Genomic DNA, 24,775 nt, shown 5'->3' with positions numbered 1-24,775 from the left:
GCGTACCCGAGAGCAGAACATCCGAGAGTAGCGTACCCGAGAGCAGAACACCCGAGAGTAGCGTACCCGAGAGCAGAACACCCGAGAGTAGCGTACCCGAGAGCAGAACACCCGAGAGCAGAACACCCGAGAGCAGAACACCCGAGAGCAGAACACCCGAGAGCAGAGTACCCGAGAGCAGAGTACCCGAGAGCAGAGTACCCGAGAGCAGAGTACCCGAGAGCAGAGTACCCGAGAGCAGAACATCCGAGAGCAGAACATCCGAGAGCAGCGTACCCAAGAGTAGCGTACCCGAGAGCAGAACACCCGAGAGTAGCGTACCCGAGAGCAGAACATCCGAGAGCAGCGTACCCGAGAGCAGAACACCCGAGAGTAGCGTACCCGAGAGCACAACACCGGAGAGCAGCGCACCGGAGAGCAGCGCACCCGAGAGCAGCGCACCCGAGAGCAGCGCACCCGAGAGCAGCGCACCCGAGAGCAGCGCACCCGAGAGCAAAACACCCGAGAGCAGCGTACCCAGAGAACAGCGTACCCAGAGAACAGCGTACCCAGAGAGCAGCGTACCCAGAGAGCAGCGTACCCGAGAGTAGAACACCCGAGAGCAGAACACCCGAGAGCAGAACACCCGAGAGTAGCGTACCCGAGAGCAGAACACCCGAGAGCAGCGTACCCGAGAGCAGAACACCCGAGAGCAGCGTACCCAAGAGCAGCGCACCCAAGAGCAGAACATCCGAGAGCAGCGTACCCGAGAGCAGAACATCCCAGAACAGCGTACCCGAGAGCAGCGTACCCGAGAGCAGCGTACCCGAGAGCAGAACATCCGAGAGTAGCGTACCCGAGAGCAGAACATCCGAGAGTAGCGTACCCGAGAGCAGAACATCCGAGAGTAGCGTACCCGAGAGCAGAACATCCGAGAGTAGCGTACCCGAGAGCAGAACATCCGAGAGTAGCGTACCCGAGAGCACAACATCCGAGAGTAGCGTACCCGAGAGCACAACATCCGAGAGCACAACACCCGAGAGCACAACACCCGAGAGTAGCGTACCCGAGAGTAGCGTACCCGAGAGTAGCGTACCCGAGAGTAGCGTACCTGAGAGCAGAACACCCGAGAGTAGCGTACCCGAGAGCAGAACACCCGAGAGCAGAACACCCGAGAGCAGAACACCCGAGAGCAGAACACCCGAGAGCAGAACACCCGAGAGCAGAACACCCGAGAGCAGAACACCCGAGAGCAGAACACCCGAGAGCAGAACACCCGAGAGCAGCGCACCCGAGAGCAGCGCACCCGAGAGCAGCGCACCCGAGAGCAGCGCACCCGAGAGCAGCGCACCCGAGAGCAGCGCACCCGAGAGCAGCGCACCCGAGAGCAGCGTACCCGAGAGCAGAACACCAGAGAGCAGAACACCAGAGAGCAGAACACCAGAGAGCAGAACACCCGAGAGCAGAACACCCGAGAGCAGAACAGCAGAGAGCAGCGTACCCGAGAGCAGCGTACCCGAGAGCAGCGTACCCGAGAGCAGCGTACCCGAGAGCAGCGTACCCGAGAGCAGCGTACCCGAGAGCAGCAGAACATCCGAGAGTAGCGTACCCGAGAGCAGCAGAACATCCGAGAGTAGCGTACCCGAGAGCAGAACATCCGAGAGTAGCGTACCCGAGAGCAGAACATCCGAGAGTAGCGTACCCGAGAATAGCGTACCCGAGAGCAGAACACCCGAGAGTAGCGTAACATCCGAGAGTAGCGTACCCGAGAGCAGAACATCCGAGAGTAGCGTACCCGAGAGCAGAACATCCGAGAGTAGCGTACCCGAGAGCAGAACATCCGAGAGTAGCGTACCCGAGAGCAGAACATCCGAGAGTAGCGTACCCGAGAGCAGAACATCCGAGAGTAGCGTACCCGAGAGCAGAACATCCGAGAGTAGCGTACCCGAGAGCAGAACATCCGAGAGTAGCGTACCCGAGAGCAGAACATCCGAGAGTAGCGTACCCGAGAGCAGAACATCCGAGAGTAGCGTACCCGAGAGCAGAACATCCGAGAGTAGCGTACCCGAGAGCAGAACATCCGAGAGTAGCGTACCCGAGAGCAGAACATCCGAGAGTAGCGTACCAGAGAGCAGAACATCCGAGAGTAGCGTACCAGAGAGCAGAACATCCGAGAGTAGCGTACCCGAGAGCAGAACATCCGAGAGTAGCGTACCCGAGAGCAGAACATCCGAGAGTAGCGTACCCGAGAGCAGAACATCCGAGAGTAGCGTACCCGAGAGCAGAACACCCGAGAGTAGCGTACCCGAGAGCAGAACACCCGAGAGCAGAGTACCCGAGAGCAGAGTACCCGAGAGCAGAGTACCCGAGAGCAGAGTACCCGAGAGCAGAGTACCCGAGAGCAGAGTACCCGAGAGCAGAGTACCCGAGAGCAGAACATCCGAGAGCAGAACATCCGAGAGCAGCGTACCCAAGAGTAGCGTACCCGAGAGCAGAACACCCGAGAGTAGCGTACCCGAGAGCAGAACATCCGAGAGCAGCGTACCCGAGAGCAGAACACCCGAGAGTAGCGTACCCGAGAGCAGCGCACCCGAGAGCAGCGCACCCGAGAGCAGCGCACCCGAGAGCAGCGCACCCGAGAGCAGCGCACCCGAGAGCAGCGCACCCGAGAGCACAACACCCGAGAGCACAACACCCGAGAGCAGCGTACCCAGAGAGCAGCGTACCCAGAGAGCAGCGTACCCAGAGAGCAGCGTACCCAGAGAGCAGCGTACCCGAGAGTAGAACACCCGAGAGCAGAACACCCGAGAGCAGAACACCCGAGAGCAGCGTACCCGAGAGCAGAACACCCGAGAGCAGCGTACCCGAGAGCAGAACACCCGAGAGCAGCGTACCCAAGAGCAGCGCACCCAAGAGCAGAACATCCGAGAGCAGCGTACCCGAGAGCAGAACATCCCAGAACAGCGTACCCGAGAGCAGCGTACCCGAGAGCAGCGTACCCGAGAGCAGCGTACCCGAGAGCAGAACACCCGAGAGCAGAACACCCGAGAGCAGAACACCCGAGAGCAGAACACCCGAGAGCAGAACACCCGAGAGCAGAACACCCGAGAGCAGAACACCCGAGAGCAGCGTACCCGAGAGCAGAACATCCGAGAGCAGCGCACCCGAGAGCAGAACATCCGAGAGCAGCGTACCCGAGAGCAGCGTACCCGAGAGCAGCGTACCCGAGAGCAGAACACCCGAGAGCAGAACACCCGAGAGCAGAACACCCGAGAGCAGAACACCCGAGAGCAGAACACCCGAGAGCAGAACACCCGAGAGCAGAACACCCGAGAGCAGAACACCCGAGAGATTCCAGCCCCAGAAAGAATGCCGCTGCTCGGGACTGAGAAGTGAATAGCCTCAGGGGCTCGGGTTACAGCTCTGCGGCTTACTACCAGAGTAGCGTACCCGAGAGCAGCGTACCCGAGAGTAGCGCACCCGAGAGTAGCGTAACATCCGAGAGTAGCGTACCCGAGAGCAGAACATCCGAGAGTACCAATGCTTGGTATTCATGAGATAAAGAGACAGGGAGTGCAGGGTGCTGGAGGAAAGAGGCATGAGATGGAACCAATGCTTGGTATTCATGAGATAAAGAGACATGGAGTGCAGGGTGCTGGAGGAAAGAGGCATGAGATGGAACCAATGCTTGGTATTCATGAGATAAAGAGACAGGGAGTGCAGGGTGCTGGAGGAAAAAGGTATGAGGTGGAACCAATGCTTGGTATTCATGAGTTGAGAGATAGAAAGTGCAGGGGGCTGGAGGAAAGAGGAATGAGGTGGAACCAATGCAGAGAGAAAGTGCTGGAAGAAAGAAAGACATGAGGTATTTGGGAGCTCCAGCATTTGACAGGGAACACTTAAAACAAAATGGATATTGCATTTATTTTACAAACTAAGCACTGAAGAAAGGAGGCTGTGCATTGCTGTGTTGTGTGGCAAGGCAAATCAATGTTGGAATCACTGCAATTAATCCAAACAAATAATTACTGTGGGAACACAATGCAAGATGCAATGTTTACTTTCAGTGCTGAAGAGGACTTGAAGTATACCATGATCTTCCAAGTTAAAGTGCAGACACCTTGTGTGAGCTACAGGTCACAAGGTCAAATTCGGGCAAGGACAGCTAAGTCTTCAACACCTCTGAGGAATAAACTAAATACCATCACATCTGATTACCTGTTGTTTCATCACCCTCAAGTGTCTGCGACAAGGAGCCTGGATGCACAAAGCGCTCAAGAAAGCACTATAGGCAGGGATCCAAGCTGTCTGAGCTAATACACCACTCAGCACTTAAGACAGTCTACTCGCATGAGCAGTAGTTCCGATCATTAATTAAACAGACATTGGCAAAGAGAAAAGGTCTAGATTTCAACTTCAATTATAAACTATCATTATTGGCTTTGTGTAGTGAGGACGTTGATACTTCACTTCTTCTTAGCTTTGTGTTTATTGCAATAAAGATACAATGTGTTGCAGAGATACATGAAGTACAACTCCAGCACCGTTAACCACCGTCTCTCCAATGCCCCACATTCCAATTCACACATAAGGCTCTGTGTAGCAGGACTCCCCGCCACCCGCTCCCATGAACATTCTGCTACCCATCACCACACACCCCCCTTCCCTTAATAAAAACAAAACAACTCAACTCTTAAAACAAAAAAATACCTCCAGCACAACATAACACAGTGCACTTTAATCACATACAAAACTCTAGGACTTTACGTTTTCTTAAAACCCTTTCAAACTCTTCCTTTCATCACCACTCGTCACCAACTCCTTCATCATACTTCCATTACTAACATTATTTCCCTCTTCATTCACATTTATATTACACTAACCACTATCCTGTTCGTCAACATCCTCCGACACAAATTCACTTCCTACCCTTCTACCATTATTCCTCTCGCACTGCGCGACACCTAACCGATACCTACCACTATTCTTCTCATGTAATGCATCACGCATGACTCCATCACTTTCAAACTTCACAATAGCAGTACGACTCATATGACAAATGCTACCATCTTCCAGCTCCACCGGATTTTTCATAACTTTTCAGATCCTTGTGGGTTTGCTAAACTTACTCTCACCCCTTGCCTACCTTCCTGACAGACTTAATCCGCACCCATTGTCCCACCTTCACATGCACTTCTTTGGTACCATGTTTGCTGTCAAAATATCTTTTGTTCTATTCTTGCACATCCATCATACACTGCCTTATATTTTTCGTATTTCAATTCACTTGCCTGTTTCTCTGCATCCATCCTGGATTAATCCTTGACAAAAGGAACTCTGCCTCTCATTAAATCAAATGGGATTTAACCAATAGTCTCATTAGGTGTCAACCCATAGGTCCAGAACATCCTTTTGAGTTCATGTTCCCAATTCTTTCTTCCTTTACTTGCTATTTGAATAATACCCATGAATACTCTATTTACTCGTTCAACTACAGAGCTTCCCCTGGGGTGATATAATGCTGTAAACCTTTGCTCTATCCCAGATAACCTTACGAAAGTTTTAATTTCCTCCGACTTAAATTGGATACCATTGTCCGTCAATATGCTCCTTCGAAATCCTTCCCTCAAAAATACTTCCTCCAAGAATTGTATCACTGCCTTGGCATTAATCATCTGAATTATTGAAAATTCAATCCATCTGGAAACACATCCACCAAGACCACTATATAGCTACATGTACCATGATTACACATAAGTGGGCCCATAATATCCAATGCAACCTCATTCCACAGCATTTCAGGACATCCTAACGATGGCATGGGTGGATTTAATGTTTTCTGGGCCTTGTCACTATTCTCACAATCCATACATTACTGTGCAAACCTTTCAATTTCCAAGTCTATTTTAGGCCACCAATAGAGTACTTTGATGGACCTTTTTGCCCGAATGCCTGAGCAGAGATGAGCTTTTGTCTGATTCCATATGGAGGAACAATTTTCCGACCTCTACAAACAAACTCACCCTCCACACTTAATTAGTCTCTAATCTCCCAAAACGCTCTCAACTCATCCTTGATTTTTATTTTCTTATCATTCCATCCATTCACTCCTTCAGTCTTCATGTCTTTCAAAAATTCATCTTTATCAGACTCTTGCATCCATTCTTCTTTTTGTATCGAACCTCCAATCCTGATCCAATTCCCTTAAAGGTATTGACATTCTGCTAAAAAAAAAAAAAAAATCAGCAGTAAGATTTTTAACTCCGGGTACATATTGCACATCATACAAAAAAATCTATCAGTCTCATAGATAACCTTGCTATTCTAGCAGATGCCCCAGACAAACATTCAGTAGTCAACAATTTTGTGGGAGGTTTATGGTCCTACCGCCAAATGCATTTTTTTCCCCAAATACAATTTCGAAAATGCTCTAAAGCTCACACACATGCCAACGTTTCTCTCTCTATTACTGAATACTTTTCCTCTGTGGGAGATAACGAACGGAATGCAAACGCAACATACTCTTCACCACTTTCAACCTTCTGTATTAACACACTCCCCAGTCCCTTACTACTAGCATCGATAGTGACAATCGAGCATGCTTTTGGATCAAAACCTTGTAAAACCTCAGCATTGGCAATTGCATTCTTTACATCTTGAAAAGTTTTTTGACAACTGTCACTCCATTCAAATTTTACTTTGTTCTTAAGTAGCGTTCTCATTTGATGAGTTCTATGTGAAAACAAATTCTAGAAATTTCGAATAGAACTCAGCTAATCCCAAAAAGGATCTCACTTCATCCTTGGACTTAGGTGATGGAGCATTCACAATAGCTTCCACTAATTTATCTTTAGGTTTAATCCCCTCATGATTGATCTCATGACCTAGATAAGTAACTTTTCTTTGTGCAAACCTACATTTGCTACTCCCAGCTGCCAACCCATTTTCTTCCAAAATGCTTAAAAAAAACTTTCCCCAACATTTCATTATGATGTTTTCTGCTCTTTCCCATAGCTAAAATGTCATCCTGGAAGAATGTAACATTTGGTAAATGTCCAAATAATTGCGTCATTAATCTTTGAAAAACCGCTGCTATCAAACCACACGGCGTATGCTTGAAACAAAAACAACCCCACGGTGTACAGAATGTTGTTAAATGCCTTATGCGATAATCCAACACCACTTGATGAAATGCAGATGACAAATCCAAAGTAGAAAACCACTTGGCTTCTCTAGTTGAAGACAACATCTCATCAATTCAAGGTAAAGGAAATTGATTCATAATGATATTGTCATTCAAATCAACAGAAACATACCTTGCCATTAGCTTTGCATGTCACTACCAATGGTGAAACCCATTCTGATCTTTCTACCAGTTCTATGATTTGAGAATCTCATAATTTCTCAAATTCCCTCTTCACCTCCTCTCTTACAATAAACATAATGTTACGTACTTTATGAATTTTAGGTTTAGCTCCTTCCTTAAGTCAAATGTGATGTAGGAATCCTTTTAACTGATCCACATTCCTTTGAAAAACTCCTAGAAATTCTTGTAACACTCAATTTTTAGTATCTTCCTCATCAAACATCACTAACACCTGTACTATGCTATTAGGATCTAAAACTATATGAACTTCTTTTGATCCCTCCAACCCAAAACTGACGGTCCATCCCTAGCAACATATAACTTACACACTGCCTGCCTGTGCTTAAAGCCTAGAAGTCTGAAACCTACCATGTCTATTCTGTCTCCTGTGTAACTCTCTGGAGTTATATCTGGAGGTTCCAGTTGATTCCCAATACTATTGACAAAATATGTCTGCCATGTACTTTGATATAATAGTGTATGGGGAACCTGAGTCGGCTGCAACTTGTAGAGTGACTCCACCAAAAGATACCCAACACATCGGTTTGTTGCATCCATTCCCAGCAATATTCAGCACCACATTATCTCTCCTCGACTGCTTAGTACTTTCTGCTTCCTCTTAACTTTCCTCTGATAATTCTTCTTCAACCTCTAACACATGCCACTTTTCTTTCTGCAAACCCTCGCAAAATGACCTACTATTCCACACTCTAAACATTTAGCATTTTTAGCCGGACAACCTTCAAACTTCGCAGAGTGGAACGCACTTTCACAACGAAAACACAAATTTCTTGTTCATTCTGACATGTCCATTCTTTTTTTCCTTCCTTATTTCATCTTCACGTCTTCCCGTAGATCCTTTCTTCTGTTTTCCATCACTCACTTTGCCAACCACTTCTACCATTTTCTTGTCCTGTGCCAGTGTGGCTTTGGCACACTGTCCTGATAGTTCCGCTTCTTTTACTATGGCAATCGTGTCTTTAAGATTAGCCTCACTTTCCACCCACAGCCTTTCCTGTATAGTTTTGTTCTTGGTATACATTACTATTTGATCACAAACGAACTCGTCATGCAAACTTCCAAGCTTACATGTACTTGCCAATTTTTTTAAAAAAGCAGATACATAGCTTTCTATATCTTCATGCTTTTGTTTCCTCTGGAAAAATGCATGACGCATAACAGCAATACACAATGCAGGAGAAAAATGATAATTTAAATCTTGAATGGCATCCTTAAGAACACCACTGTCACTCCTATTAAGTTTTTGTAATTGATTATAGATACGCACACCTTCCGGACCTAAACAGTGCATAAGAATAATCTTTTTCTTGTCTGCAGGGAATGAACCATTACAATCTTTCAAATTAGCTATATAGTTCAAAAATACTCCTTCCGCTCATTCCACTGTACAGCTGGTTCTTTTGGGGATGGCAAAAATTGTTTTGGAGCACTTAAATGAAGGAAATGCATCATTCCTGTTTTTGTCCAATTTCCACTCAAGGACATTTTAACACCAAAGGCCACAAAACATTAAAAAAATTAACATCCAACTGTCCCAAGTCATTTACTGTACTTCCTGTACCTCTGCCTTTCAGTGCACAGTGCTTTTACCATTCATGAGAAAAACATTAATTCTCTCAGTTTAAACTGCCACATTGTACATAATTCTTTCCGTTTTCTGATAAAAAAAACGGAACACAGCTTCAAGAAGTCTAAATACACCTTTACAACGTGTTCATCCTAATGACAAATGAAAATTAAACCAACCATATAAAATGGCCGCCGTACGTCATCCAACATGACTTTTTTTTACAGTCTGTAGGGCTTATTTAGCCGCCATGCAGAAATGCCCACTGTGCGCAGTCCAATGCGCTCTTTTTATGGGCAACAGAGCTTATTCAGCACGTTCTATGGTGTCGAACATGCAGGATAGCGCGTTCCCCAGAAAGCTTCCAAAGATCGCACACCTCCAACGATCCTAGCTATCGTGCTGCATAACGGCCAGCTGTGCGGGTAAGTTCAACAGACGAATAAATCATAAACATTAAAAAAAAAGCTGCTGCGTTGCCAAAAACAGGTTCTTGAAGCGCCTAGGACGGTCTTGAAGTGCGCAGAACAGCAACACGACCCACTGTAACAATAATATTGGAATGTACCGATAAACAAGATGGTTCGTGTTGTCATTCAAAACACTGTGTGCGCAAGACTATAGCCTGTAACACGAACCATCTTGTTTGTAGGAACATTTCAATGTTATTCTTCAAACATTAACTACATTTGTGCCTTGGCCTTGAGAAAGTCCATGTGACGAAACACGTGTCGGCTGTTCACAGATGTATCATTGTCTTTAAGGAATAAACCTCTATCGACCACTACACAGTGTCTGGACTCTGAACTTTCTTCTCCATTATGAATTTACTTCTTGGACTACTTTGGTGTGCCCTGGCATTCTTTGACCTTTATCAACATGGCTGTTAATAACCTTGCAATGAATTGAGGATTTGCTTAATGAATAAGGAAGTCCACACCCCCTTCCACCAACTTTAGGAAATGGGAAACAGAGTGCATACTTTTGGCAACACAACGTCCTACGATGGGTTCTGCTACAACCTGCTGAATGGTCACATTAATTGTTAAGACTATACACCAATAGTTTCCCACTGAGGAGGGTGCCCTATATCAAAAAGGTAAGGAAAGTATTAATTGCGTGGAAGACTTAGACAGCCCATGTTTTTTTTGTTACACTAAACACATAACAATGTAGGCCAATGCACCTTTTAGAAACAGTTTTATGGCACGATCAGAGGCTTCTCTTAAGTTGCTTTAAATTCAATAGCAGCAATCAAGAGTTACAAAAAAACTACAAAAACTCATACAGAGCACTACAAGGCAAAGACAGAATAGTAATAGTACAACAAACACCAATCAGGACCGCGCAATCCCTTTAGCACAGATCTTGACTGCAAACAGACCTTTTTTCTTGCAGCTCGCAGTGAAGATAAGTATCTTCTTGTATACCCTTTATTCAAGCATGGTCTTCTGTCACTGGTGATTTATTACTGTTTGAATGCATAAACGTTTTAAGGCAGGTTTAATATATTGCTAGTATCATTTCAAGACATAAGTTTAAGCAAGTCAAGACCGCGCAAGCACTTCACCTACGCAGTGTTTACTGTAACAGCTTTCTTCAGCTGTCGCGCGTACCCTCTCCTCTGACCAGCATTTCTGTAGCGGCCTTATTGTTTCACCGCTGCGGCCGCTTTTTTTCTTGTCACTAAAACGCTGCCTGCCAGAGAGCTCAGGCCGCCTTTGTCTGGAAGTCGCTTCTTTTGGACGTGGTTTTTGACTAAACAGCGTTGAGCTGCTCCTATCGCTCCACACTCTGCCTCACCTCAAATGCGCAGGTTGCTTCCCAAGGCCAGCTTCTTCAGGAACTAAAAACTTTACGGTCTTTTAACCCTTTCTGGGTTACTTCTTGCACATATGACTTCACATCTTTTACAATACTGGGTTTATTCTTCTGCCTCTTTGAAAACAAAAAACTATGTTTATGAATTGTTGGGTTAATTTAATAAAATATTTCTTTAATTAATATATATTTTTCACATTTCAATAGTTTAAAAATTTCCATTTCAATAGTTTAAAAATTAACTCTGCTTAAAAATTAAAATAGTTTAAAAAATTAACTCTGATTTTTCCTGGCCATTTTATTGTGATGAAAACAGTGAGGACTTTAAAAATAATTTGAATTCTTCCAGACAGTCGTAAGCTGAACAAGCTGTACCCTCAACTATGAAAAAGATTATAAAAAATATTGAAAATACAATGCAAAATAATGACTAAAAATACTTTGACCCATTCTGTGAAAAACTGCAGAACGTGCAAAGCACAAAGTATGCCTGTGAAAATATCTGTGCTAAAAAGCAATGCAGCTACTACATTAAACAAAGATGATTTATTTAAGGCAAAATCAGTCACCAGTCGTGCGCAATTGTTGATTAGTGATCTTCACACATGGTGACCTCCCTGGGCCTCCTTTGAAGGAGGGGAAACACCTGTAAATACATTTTTTGTCTCTAACAGTAGTCATGATATACATGATACAGATGATCATTATTTTCAGGACGATGAAGATGACAATAACAAAGGTGATGGCTGATTTCTGGGTGGGACCTCTGGATAAAAAATAAAAAAAAATGTAAATTGTCCCTTTCACCTAAATTAGATAATTTAAATGCGGATGTGGTTTTGGGCTTGTTGGGTCAATACATGTTGGATGCCAAATTAGTTCACCGCCCCAGTTCTACTGAATGGGTCCCTACCGACTATGTGGGTTAAAATATTTCTAGTAGATTTAGCTTGGCTCTCGCCAAACAAACTAGAGCTAAGTTGATATTGAAATGTCCTAGATCCTCTTTGCCTGACAATATCACCTCAGCACTAGCCACAGATCTAAATAAATATGCAAACATTGTTCTCTAAACCTTTTAAAGACCAAAGAAAAGAAGTGGAGAAGGTCTGGCCCAGTTGCCAAGACAAAATGTTGAAAATTGTGGATCCTTTATCTTGTATCTTAGATATTGGAGAAGCATAATTCCATCATTAACACTAGGACAATCTGCATTATAACAGCTTTCAATTATGAAATGAAACCGAAGACACTAAGTGCACCAGATATCGCTGTTGCACATCAGAAAATGCAGCTTAACTACTGGGTCTTTAATGAATGGCTTATCTATGACATTGTAACCATATGCAAATCACTCCAACACTTCCCAAAAACAGCAGTTTATCTTGACGTAAGAGACCACGCCCCTCTGCATGACTGTCTCATGATGAGGGTGCTGCATACATTAGTGAGGAGCAATCCCTCAGCCATATACTAGGATCATGGGCACTAGCGTGATCATCTGAGGGAGTATAACTATGGCACTTGAACCAAAACTGGACCATATTTTAAGAATGTTAAGCTTTAAAGCCTGCCAGGTTATCACATAAGTTCTGTGAGTGATTGTGTTGGAACAGGCTTATGGAGATAAAAAGCTCATGAGGATGGTGAAGACCTTTTTAGAAGGATTCCTAGCACTCGCAATCCTTTTGGTGAAAAAAGCAGACTAGATTGAATTAAAAGCAGTAGTAATTAAGGCAGAGGTCAACTTCTCTTCAGTAGCTTTGAGCCTCGATTTAGCCATCCTGTCAGAAAATTCCTGTGGTGTGTGTCTTAGTAAGTTTAATAATTAACAGTGCCAAGAAGTGATCATGCCAGGTGACCGATACAGGAGGACACTGACCGAGCAGTTGAGTGAAGTAAATATTGGGTCTAAAATGTGACCTGAGCGATGTGTGGACTGAGAAACAACCTGTTTCAGGCACAGCACTCAAGACCTTTAGTGAGCTCAAGCGTATCTTTGTGTTTGTTCATTTCTCTATTGCACTGCAAAGGTGTGGATCTCTCTGCTTCAAATCAATGATCAAAACGTGGCTGTTTCAACACTTATAATTTGCTGCTTACAGTTAGGATTTCAGTGCTGCAACACCCATTTTGGGAGTAACAATGCACTTTAGAAAATGTATTTAATCTTTCATTCAACTGCATTGCAAGACCCTTGAGGCTTGCATTATATCATGGTTAAAAAAAAAAAAAAAAAAAGGAAAGAAAAAAAAGAGCCAACTCCTTTACCTTCAAGTTAGTAAACAGATCTCATTTAAATCAGTCTACACTATTCATTACATTTATTACTCTCAAAACCTGAATGCCAACATTAGCAAATATATTCTGTGAAAGACTAAGATCAATGATGCAGCTCTTCATATAGATCATGAGGTTCAAACTTAAGAAATGGGGTAGTCAAACATTCATGGTCCTAGGGGGTGCCCTTCAGAACCCATTACCGTAAACATCTGCTCTGAAACTTTCCAAAAGAGATAAGAATAAGATTAAACACAAAAAAAGTGACTAAACTTGCTTTAGATTTTATACAGCACAGAGTCCCTTCTTGGGAGAAAATTGTGGTTTATAACAAATTATTTATTTCCTGGTCAGCTGCTAGGGAATCAGCTTAAAATAAAACTACAATTAAGAGTGAATAGAGGAAGCTAGTCTCTCCAGTGAGATACAGTATGCTAATGTTCTTCATTTGTAGGTTGGGCTATCTTTATAGGATTCGATCTCCAACAAGAAAATTGATATCATTGTAGGTCTGCTTTGGAGATGTTTATGTCAAGGCCTGCAGGAAATGTTTCTGAATGAGACATGGTTTGAGTTTTAGTTACCACCCCTGCTAGATCTAAGAACCCTAGTAACTTTTCCAATGACGCTGTGAAGGGTTCCAAACTGTTTTACCCACTGACATATATATATATATATATATATATATATATATATATATATATAGTGCATATTCGGCATACCATTTAGGGGTGTGTGCATTAAAGTACTATTTTAAAGTAAAAACATTAGACATATATTGATTTATTGAGTTTCAACACTGTGTGTTGCTGAGTTTCTAACTCTCAGCGCCTCCACAACTCAGCCATGGTCAGCTCTGCTATTCAATTCCACAGCCAAGTGCTAAAAGTATTTAATCCCCACTTTGATGGTCCACAGTACAAAGGCCCCAGGACACCAGCGGCAAAAAGCCCGCATTAATACTACTGGGTCCCAGTAACTTATGACTGCCTGGCACCCTTCCAAATGTGAATGAATATATATGTATACATAAAAATAAAAATATTATATATCTCCCCGCAACCACCCTTTCACTTCTACATTCTTCCCTTGCTAGCATCATTTCTTTCTTTTTCTCCCTCTCTCTCTGTCTTCAAACAGGAAGCCAGAAAAACAAATGTTTTCAAATTGTTGGGGTACAGGCCACACATGCATACGACTTAAAGGTTTGAATTCAAGAACATTAGTGTTCCCTTTAACAGTGTTCATAACTCTGGCATCTAGGTTTGTGTGTGCTATACATTTTAGTAGTGACTGTGTGTTCAGAATCCTTCCAAGGATAGGTTAGAGTTCCATATTCATTAGCCTCTGTGTGCCATCCTATGACTTTATGGTCTACATTGCAAGGATCTTGCCTTCCCAATGTATGGACCCAGGATCTGGAACATCATTCCTCTATCTATCAAGGCTCTGCTCCAATTTAGGAAAGAGCTGCCTACACATCTCTTTCAAGATCACGACATCACACCAAAGTAATCATCTGCACACACTCTCAGAACCCCTTCCGACTGTACTCACTCTCCGTATTTCTGTCTTTGACCCTGTAAAGTGCTCTGCTGCCTTTTGGTTTTTGGTTCCATACACGCTACACAAAATACCACATAACCAAAATTTCTCCGTTTATTATATAACGTCTGTCATATTAAGTATATGATATCATACCATCAATCAGTCAAGTTTATTAAAAATGTTCAGGTAGCAATCAAATACAGTATTCATCACACCAACTCTTGAACTACAACTCATTAAAAGCAAAAATATGCTAATGATAAAAGAAGATAGTGGGTTTTCCATTACTGGCTCTAAAACCATCAATTATGCCCAATGTGTACAAAATTCTAAACAAGCATTTTACTGACCAGCACAGAATTTTAAAACTCTGAGTAATGCATCATAAATGTTACTACTCAGTGGAAGACCTAGTCATGTACTGAGTACATGCATCAAGGCATTAACAAATGTATTAGCCTGGTGAAAGTACACATACTGTACCCCTTGAACATCTCACAAGCAGGAATTTCTTATGCCTACAAGGCCAACGCAGATCGTAACAATGTGAGTTAGCCTTTCCTTGCCTGACAGAGTTGGTGTACTTCCAGTTTTCAGTGCTCTTCACAAATTAGTATGAGTAAAACAAGTTTATGTACATTTTGCAACATGTTGGAAGCAGATTATATTGTTTTGGGCAAACATATCATTTAGACTATACAATAAATTCCCTTCCATGTGAAGGCTGCTAAAGACACAGCTTAACAGCAAAAAGACTAAAACTTTATTTACCATCACAAAGACTGCAGATATACCCATCTTTGTTGAACCAGGTATTGTGGGATTGCGTGAAATAATTCATCATTTTTGGATGCAATCCTTTTCCAGATTAAAGTGGTTGTGAATCGGTTACCAAACACGAAAGGGCCATAAAACTTAATTCATGTGAACTGTTGTTCAAAAGCCTTCATATGAGAGGAAGGATGGACCCACAATCACAACAACTGATAAAATGGGATGGTCCTTCCCAGCGCCGAGTACTCCATGTGGGTAAGTCTTCCACTTAAAAGTGCAATCTTAAATAACTATTGGAGTGATACCCGAATAATAGGTCAGTTCTAAATTTGCTCCACTGGAAAACGAGGCATTGATACTTGTACCCTTTACACAGAGCAAAACCTTTGTCTTTGTGATAACTGTTGTTCTATCTACACTGTTATAAGCTATCACGGAATTCAATGAGTTTGGTTATCTGTGTAGGAAAGCAAAGAAACTTGAGTAGCTCCAAGGAGACTTTGGTACCTCTAATGTAAAAAACATCACAGTTTTTGAGACATTAAAGACCACATTTTTATAAATACCTGGACTATTCGGTCTGCAGGAGTTCCAAGAGCATGCAACTTTATACATTAGAGCAGTGTGATTGGCCGAGAGGGCCTCTTTTTCTTCAGGCTGTCTCATTCCTGCGAGTCTTACGGCAGCTCGCAATCTGATTGGCTAACCACAACATAAGGAGAAATGTTGGGGCAGGCATTTCAGGATATGGAGAAGAAAAAATAAGATATAAGGGCACAGGGTACGGATACTCTGAACTTCCCCTGGAAGTTATAGGAGACTCCCAGAGGGACCCAACTCGGGACAAATTTTTAAAACTATATATATTTTTTTTTTTAGATTGCCACAATCATGCGGGAGCCAGTAGGGCTCCTGTAAGATTCCCAAGGGGGTGCAGGGGCCACATTACCTCCAATGGAATTTGAAAAACATTTCAAAAGAAAATAAATAGGGGATCGTGTCGTTGGCACTCAGACAGGAGGTTAGCCCCATAGCTAACCCACGCCAAAGACCACTCACAGGTTGTTTGGGCTGCAGGCAAGGCCCTGCAGCCAATCCGGCGCCACACACGGTCGAAGAGTGTGTGTGCCAGATGATGGTCACCCACACTTCTTTAAATATTAGAGCAGCATGACTGACAAAGAGGGTCTCTTTCTTTCGACCCCCCACCCCACCAAGAGTTCTACAGTACAAGGAAACAGCATAGGGATACCCTGACCTTTCCCTGGACCTTCTGGGAGACTCCCAGGGGTTACCCACCCTAGGACACATTTAAAAAAAAATCTTTTTGGGATTGCCACAATCCTGCAGGAGCCAGGAGGGCTCCAATGAGATTTGGCATTGCTACCTCGAGCGGAATTTGAAAATCATTTTAAATGAAATATAGGGGATTGTCTGTGGTGGGCTGGTACACATACTGGCAGTTGACCATATGGCTAACCTACGCCGAAGGCCATCCTCAGGTGTTTGGGCTTCAGGCCAGGCCCTGCAGTCAACCCTACACTGCAGAAGGCCAGAATGGTCACCAACTGGGGAAAGAGTGCAAAGCCTGGCCACAGCCCAGGCCTTGCATCCAACTCCATGCTGCGCGGCATTGGGGATGGCAGACTCATGTATGGTAATAAAGTATTAGTTTACGTGAAAAAAAAACTAAGAATTCACTGAAAAAAATAAAAGTTAAATGATGTTTTAGTGAGATATGGTCTCAATGTTATTTTGTATTAAAAAAAAAACTTCACACATTTACTTGAAAAAAACAAAGATTAAAGTGACTTTATAGTTAGGTGGAACTGCCAGGTTAAACCTAACACTATTGTTAGACCTGAAATACTGGGTGTGGTTCCCCTTCCCCCCCATCTTATTGCCTTCAGACCTCCAGTTTTGCTGACATTGTTTTCATTGGTGTTAGGACTCACACTTTACCACTGCTAACCAGTGCTAATGTGCTCTACCCTAAAACATGGTGGAACGGCTTATATTCAATTCCCATATTAAAGGTTATTTGTAAGTCCCTAGTAAGGTGGCACTACCTGTAAATAAATTAAATGCTACTTACTAGTGGGGCCTGCAGCACAGAATGTGCCACCCACTAAAGTTGCACTTTAAACATGTCTCAGGCCTACCATTGGAGCCTGAGTGTGCAGTTTTTAAGCTGTCATATCGACCTGGCAAAATAAACCTTTTGCCAGGCCCAAACCTTCCTTTTGAATACATTTGAGTCACCCTTTGGGTAGGCCATGGACAGCCCCGAGGGTAGGATGCAGTGCATTTACAAAGTTGGACATGTACATTTAGGTTTTACATGTCCTGGTAGTGAAAACACCTTAAATGCATTTTTCACTACTGCAAGGCCTACCTCTCCCATGGGATAACACATGGTGTTACCTTGTTACATTTAATAAGATGTAATTTCCAAAGGGGAACAGTTAACCAGTTCATGTCTGGCATCCTTGAAAATGGAATGAAAAATCCTACCTCATCGTGAAGTTGGATTATAAATTACCATTTTGAAAACAGAACTTTTGGAAAGTTTACATTTCCCTGTTGTAACCATTAAGTGCCTGCAGACACTCTCTGGGTCACATGACGGGGTGTAGTTGACAGTTGGGCTCTGTGTATTCCTCGTAGGCAGCCACACACAACAGGGAGCTTAGATGTGCCTGGATGGGCCATCAATGGCAGGATGGGAGGGAGGAGCAGGGCACATTTCCACTTACAACTGAATGGGCTGTGTCCTGCCTCCACACAAAGGGTTGCATACCCTTTATAGTAAGTCTGGAGCCAGGACAAGGAAGGCATGGCACTCGAGAACTTAAAAGGCATGCCTCTTAGAAGCTTCTCCTCACTTCACAGGCAGAACTGGGTATAAAATACTGGACCTCAGACACCAACTCTACAGTACAATTCTGGGCCTTTGGCTGCTCTGCCAGGAAGAAGGACTGCTGTGCTGCTAAAAGGACTGACACTCTGAAGGACTACTGCTCTAAAGGACTGTTCCCCTGCTGTGTTGACCTGCTGCCTTCTGCCTGGGTGAGATGGACTGGCCTTGCGTCTGTTGAACTCAGGACCATCAGACTGACTTCAAAGGCTAGTTGTCTGGCCTCCTAATTTGAGCCTAAAGGACAGAAGGCTGTAACAACTGTGAACCCAGAACCCGGAGTCTGCCATCTGTGAGTCTACCCTGCCAAGTGGTGCCACCCCAGTCCTGAACCCTTGGAAGTGCGCCTAAAATGCTCTGCCAGCCCCTTCTGTGGATCGAGCAGAACTGACATCTCCTCCATGGTGCATCTCCAGCAGAACTGGTGTGTCACCCTTACTGTACGACGCATCACCTTCTGAACTGATGCATCACCTCTGCTGAGAGGGTTCTTCGATTCGAAGAACTCCACATCGACCCCACAGCCACACTGGCACTGCCTCCTGTATGAATCTCATGATGCAGGCATTTGCATCTCTAGGTGACGGTAGCCTCAAGGACGACAAAGGTTCTCGCTCCGCAGCTTCACAGCTCCTCAGAACAGATGTTTTGCTCCGACCGCACAACACATCTGAACTTTGCATCACAAGACTTCATCAATGGGATCCTCGACAACAACAAAGGACCTCGCATTGCAGCTCTACATCACCTCGGAGTGACCCACCACCTCGGCTACACAACACATCTTCAGTGTAGAACCTAGCATCTCTCAGAAAACCAGAATTTAAGATACTTTGTTCAGCAGGCCTAACTGGGTCCCTGTAGCCACCCTGCGCTCCATCGCGGTTGGCCTGACGTTGTGACTTTGGTCCAGTCCGGCACAACCAGATGTGTACAGTTGGTTTGTTGTGCTTTTTGGTGCCACTTTCACTGAAATCTTTAAAGTTGCACATCTCCGGTTCTCTGATTGAATTTTTGTTGTTTTCGTCTGTAGGAGGCTGGACTGGCTTGTAGTGAGTACCAAGGGGTACTTGCACCTTGCACCAGGCCCAGTTATCCCTTATTAGTGTATAGGGTGTCTAGCAGCTTAGGCTGATAGATAATGGTAGCTTAGCAGAGCAGCTTAGGCTGAACTAGGAGACGTGTGAAGCTACTACAGTACCACTTAGTGTCATATGCACAATATCATAAGAAAACACAATACACAGTTATACTAAAAATAAAGGTACTTTATTTTTATGACAATATGCCAAAGTATCTTAGAGTGTACCCTCAGTGAGAGGATAGGAAATATACACAAGATATATATACACAATAGCAAAAATATGCAGTATAGTCTTAGAAAACAGTGCAAACAATGTATAGTTACAATAGGATGCAATGGGGAAACATAGGGATAGGGGCAACACAAACCATATACTCCAAAAGTGGAATGCGAACCACGAATGGACCCCAAACCTATGTGACCTTGTAGAGGGTCGCTGGGACTATTAGGCAATAGTGAGAGTTAGCAAAATAACCCTCCCCAAGACCCTGAAAAGTGAGTGCAAAGTGCACTAAAGTTCCCCTAAGGACAAAATAGTCGTGTTAGAGGGAAAATGCAAGGAAAACACAAATCAGCAATGCAACAACGATGGATTCCTGACTGAGGGTACCTGTGGAACAAGGGGACCAAGTCCAAAAGTCACAAGCAACTCGGAGATGGGCAGATGCCCAAGAAATGCCAGCGGTTGGTGCAAAGAAGCTCTTACTAGGCTGAAGAACTGTGAATACTGCAGGAACGACAAGGACTAGAGACTTCCCCTTTGGAGGATGGATCCCCCACGCCTTGGAGAGTCGTGCAGAAGTGTTTTCCCGCCGGATGGACGCCAACAAGCCTTGCTTCACGCAAATCGTGCGTTTGGCGTTTTTGGACGCTGCTGGGGACCAGGAGGTCGCAAATTGGACCTGCAGAGAGAGGGGACGTCGAGCAAGACAAAGAGCCCTCACTGAAGCAGGTAGCACCTGGAGAAGTGCCAGAAACAGGCACTACGAGGATGCGTGAAACGGTGCTCGCCGAAGTTGCACAAAGGAGTCCCACGTCGCCGGAGACCAACTTAGAAAGTCGTGCAATGCAGGTTAGAGTGCCGTGGACCCAGGCTTGGCTGTGCACGAAGGATTTCCGCCGGAAGTGCACAGGGGCCGGAGTAGCTTGCAAAGTCGCGGTTCCCAGCAATGCAGCCCAGCGAGGTGAGGCAAGGACTTACCTCCACCAAACTTGGGCTGAAGAGTCACTGGACTGTGGGGGTCACTTGGACAGCGTCGCTGGATTCGAGGGACCTCGCTCGTCGTGCTGAGAGGAGACCCAAGGGACCGGTAATGCAGCTTTTTGGTGCCTGCGGTTGCAGGGGGAAGATTCCGTCGACCCACGGGAGATTTCTTCGGAGCTTCTGGTGCAGAGAGGAGGCAGACTGCCCCCACAGCATGCACAAGCAGGAAAACAGTCGAGAAGGCGGCAGGATCAGCGTTACAGAGTTGCAGTAGTCGTCTTTGCTACTATGTTGCAGGTTTGCAGGCTTCCAGCGCGGTCAGCGGTAGATTCCTTATCAGAAGGTGAAGAGGGAGATGCAGAGGAACTCGGCTGAGCTCATGCATTCGTTATCTAAAGTTTCCCCAGAGACAGAGACCCTAAATAGCCAGAAAAGAGGGTTTGGCTACCTAGGAGAGAGGAAAGGCTACTAACACCTGAAGGAGCCTATCACAAGGAGTCTCTGACGTCACCTGGTGGCACTGGCCACTCAGAGCAGTCCAGTGTGCCAGCAGCACCTCTGTTTCCAAGATGGCAGAGGTCTGGAGCACACTGGAGGAGCTCTGGACACCTCCCAGGGGAGGTGCAGGTCAGGGGAGTGGTCACTCCCCTTTCCTTTGTCCAGTTTCGCGCCAGAGCAGGGGCTAAGGGGTCCCTGAACCGGTGTAGACTGGCTTATGCAGAATTGGGCACCTCTGTGCCCAACAAAGCATTTCCAGAGGCTGGGGGAGGCTACTCCTCCCCTGCCTTCACACCATTTTCCAAAGGGAGAGGGTGTCACACCCTCTCTCAGAGGAAGTTCTTTGTTCTGCCATCCTGGGCCAGGCCTGGCTGGACCCCAGGAGGGCAGCTGCCTGTCTGAGGGGTTGGCAGCAGCAGCAGCTGCAGTGAAACCCCAGGAAGGGCAGTCTGGCAGTACCACGGTCTGTGCTACAGACCACTGGGATCATGGAATTGTACCAACAATGCCAGGATGGCATAGAGGGGGCAATTCCATGATCATAGACATGTTACATGGCCATATTCGGAGTTACCATGGTGAAGCTACATATAGGTAGTGACCTATATGTAGTGCACGCGTGTAATGGTGTCCCCGCACTCACAAAGTTCAGTGAATTGGCTCTGAACAATGTGGGGGCACCTTGGCTAGTGCCAGGGTGCCCTCACACTAAGTAACTTTGCACCTAACCTTTACCAGGTAAAGGTTAGACATATAGGTGACTTATAAGTTACTTAAGTGCAGTGTAAAATGGCTGTGAAATAACGTGGACGTTATTTCACTCAGGCTGCAGTGTCAGGCCTGTGTAAGAATTGTCAGAGCTCCCTATGGGTGGCAAAAGAAATGCTGCAGCCCATAGGGATCTCCTGGAACCCCAATACCCTGGGTACCTTAGTACCATATACTAGGGAATTATAAGGGTGTTCCAGTAAGCCAATGTAAATTGGTAAAAATGGTCACTAGCCTGTTAGTGACAATTTGAAAGTAATGAGAGAGCATAACCACTGAGGTTCTGGTTAGCAGAGCCTCAGTGAGACAGTTAGGCACCACACAGGGAACATATACATGCACACCTATGAGCACTGGGGCCCTGTGTGACAGGGTCCCAGTGACACATACATATAGGCCACAAACCTATGAGCACTGGGGTCCTGACCAGCAGGATCCCAATGACACATAACAACCATACTGAAAACATAGTGTTTTCACTATGAGCACTGAGGCCTGGCTATCAGGATCCCAGTGAGACAGTGAAAACAGTGACAAACACCCTGACATACACTCACAAACAGGCCAAAAGTGGGGGTAACAAGGCTAGAAAGAGGCTACCTTCTCACATCGTCTTGCTGTATTTATTAAAAATAACTATTTTGCTAACTTGGTGTGGGATCCTTTTGTGTGGTGCTTTCGGTTTATATCTGTTTGAAGTGGTGCACAATTACTTGACAAATTACCTTTAAGTTAAGTCCGACTGCTCTGTGCCAAGCTACCAGATGGTTAAGCACAGGTTAATTTAGGGTTGGGGTGTGACTCACCCTGACAAGGATTGTGGTTGCTTTTTGACCAGGGCTCACACTCCAGTCAACCAACAAGCCAATTTCTTGAGCTACATATATGGTTTGTGGTGCTTCCTTTCTTCCGTGGACAACTCTATGCAGATATATGAAGTGCCGGATGGAAGCAGATTAGGTCAATCAAGGTCTTCTGTCTGATCACCTAGATCCATTGTACAGATACACTGTCCACCTCTATGCACACACCTGAGCACCCTGCCAACCTCTATGCACACATCTGAGCACCCTGCCTACCTCTATGCACACATCTGAGCATCCTGCCTACCTCTATGCACACATCTGAGCATCCTGCCTACCTCTATGCACACATCTGAGCATCCTGTCCACCTCTATGCACACATCTGAGCATCCTGTCCACCTCTACGCACACAGAATTCCCTGCCCTCTATGCACACCTGAACATCCTGCAGGTAGAGGTGCAAATACTGAGACTCCCCGCCCACCTATTGTAAACACCTCGACTCTCTATCCACCTACCTTAACTCCTGTCCACATCTATGCACACACTTCAAAATCCTCTCCATCTCTATGCACAGACCTGAGCATCCTGTCCACCTCGATATACACACCTGAACTCCCTGTCCATCTCTTTGTGCACACCTGAACCCCCTGTCCACCTCTCTGAACAAACATGCCACCTTTGCACACACCTGAAGATACTGCAGCTAGACTCTGCACACACCTGGACTTCCTGCGCACCTCTGCACACACCTGAACTCCCTGCGCACCTCTGCACACACCTGGACTCCCTGCCCACCTCTGCACACACCTGGACTCCCTGCCCACCTCTGCACACACCTGGACTCCCTGCCCACCTCTGCACACACCTGAAGATACTGCAGGGAGAGGATGCTGAGGCAGACTCTGCACACACCTGGACTCCCTGCCCACCTCTGCACACACCTGAAGGTCCTGCAAGCAGAGGATGCTCAGGCAGACTCTGCACACACCTGGACTCCCTGCCCACCTCTGCACACACCTGAAGATACTGCAGGGAGAGGATGCTGAGGCAGACTCTGCACACACCTGGACTCCCTGCCCACCTCTGCACACACCTGAAGGTCCTGCAAGCAGAGGATGCTGAGGCAGACTCTGCACACACCTGGACTCCCTGCCCACCTCTGCACACACCTGAAGGTCCTGCAAGCAGAGGATGCTGAGGCAGACTCTGCACACACCTGGACTCCCTGCCCACCTCTGCACACACCTGAAGGTACAGCAGGGAGAGGATGCTGAGGCAGACTCTGCATACACCAGGACTCCCTGAACACCTCCGTATACACCTGAAGATACTGCAGGGAGAGGATGCTGAGGCTGACTCTGCACACACCTGGACTCCCTGCCCACCTCTGCACACACCTGAAGGTCCTGCAGGCAGAGGATGCTCAGGCAGACTCTGCACACACCTGGACTCCCTGCCCACCTCTGCACACACCTGAAGGTCCTGCAAGCAGAGGATGCTCATGCAGAGTCTGCACACACCTCTATGCACACCTGAATATCCTGCAGGGAGAGGATGCTGAGGCAGACTCTGCACACACCTGGACTCCCTGCCCACCTCTGCACACACCTGAAGGTCCTGCAAGCAGAGGATGCTGAGGCAGACTCTGCACACACCTGGACTCCCTGCCCACCTCTGCACACACCTGAAGGTCCTGCAAGCAGAGGATGCTGAGGCAGACTCTGCACACACCTGGACTCCCTGCCCACCTCTGCACACACCTGAAGGTACAGCAGGGAGAGGATGCTGAGGCAGACTCTGCATACACCAGGACTCCCTGAACACCTCCGTATACACCTGAAGATACTGCAGGGAGAGGATGCTGAGGCAGACTCTGCACACACCTGGACTCCCTGCCCACCTCTGCACACACCTGAAGGTCCTGCAAGCAGAGGATGCTCAGGCAGAGTCTGCACACACCTCTATGCACACCTGAATATCCTGCAGGGAGAGGATGCTGAGGCAGACTCTGCACACACCTGGACTCCCTGCCCACCTCTGCACACACCTGAAGGTCCTGCAGGCAGAGGATGCTCAGGCAGAGTCTGCACACACCTCTATGCACACCTGAATATCCTGCAGGGAGAGGATGCTGAGGCAGA

The 24,775-nt window shown here is 45.9% G+C and overlaps 1 protein-coding gene across 2 annotated transcripts in view; it reads right to left on the bottom strand.

Annotated features, from left to right (window-relative positions):
• The window catches only part of NCKIPSD (NCK interacting protein with SH3 domain), a 328,023-nt gene that overhangs the window by 302,040 nt on the left and 1,208 nt on the right, over positions 1–24,775 (bottom strand). The window lies entirely within an intron of this gene.

The sequence above is a fragment of the Pleurodeles waltl genome, chromosome 9 (assembly GCF_031143425.1).
Source record: "Pleurodeles waltl isolate 20211129_DDA chromosome 9, aPleWal1.hap1.20221129, whole genome shotgun sequence".
In the NCBI taxonomy this organism is placed as follows: Eukaryota; Metazoa; Chordata; class Amphibia; order Caudata; family Salamandridae; genus Pleurodeles; species Pleurodeles waltl.
The sequence above is the reverse complement of the archived record's forward strand: the minus strand, read 5'-3'. Positions and strand labels throughout refer to the sequence as shown.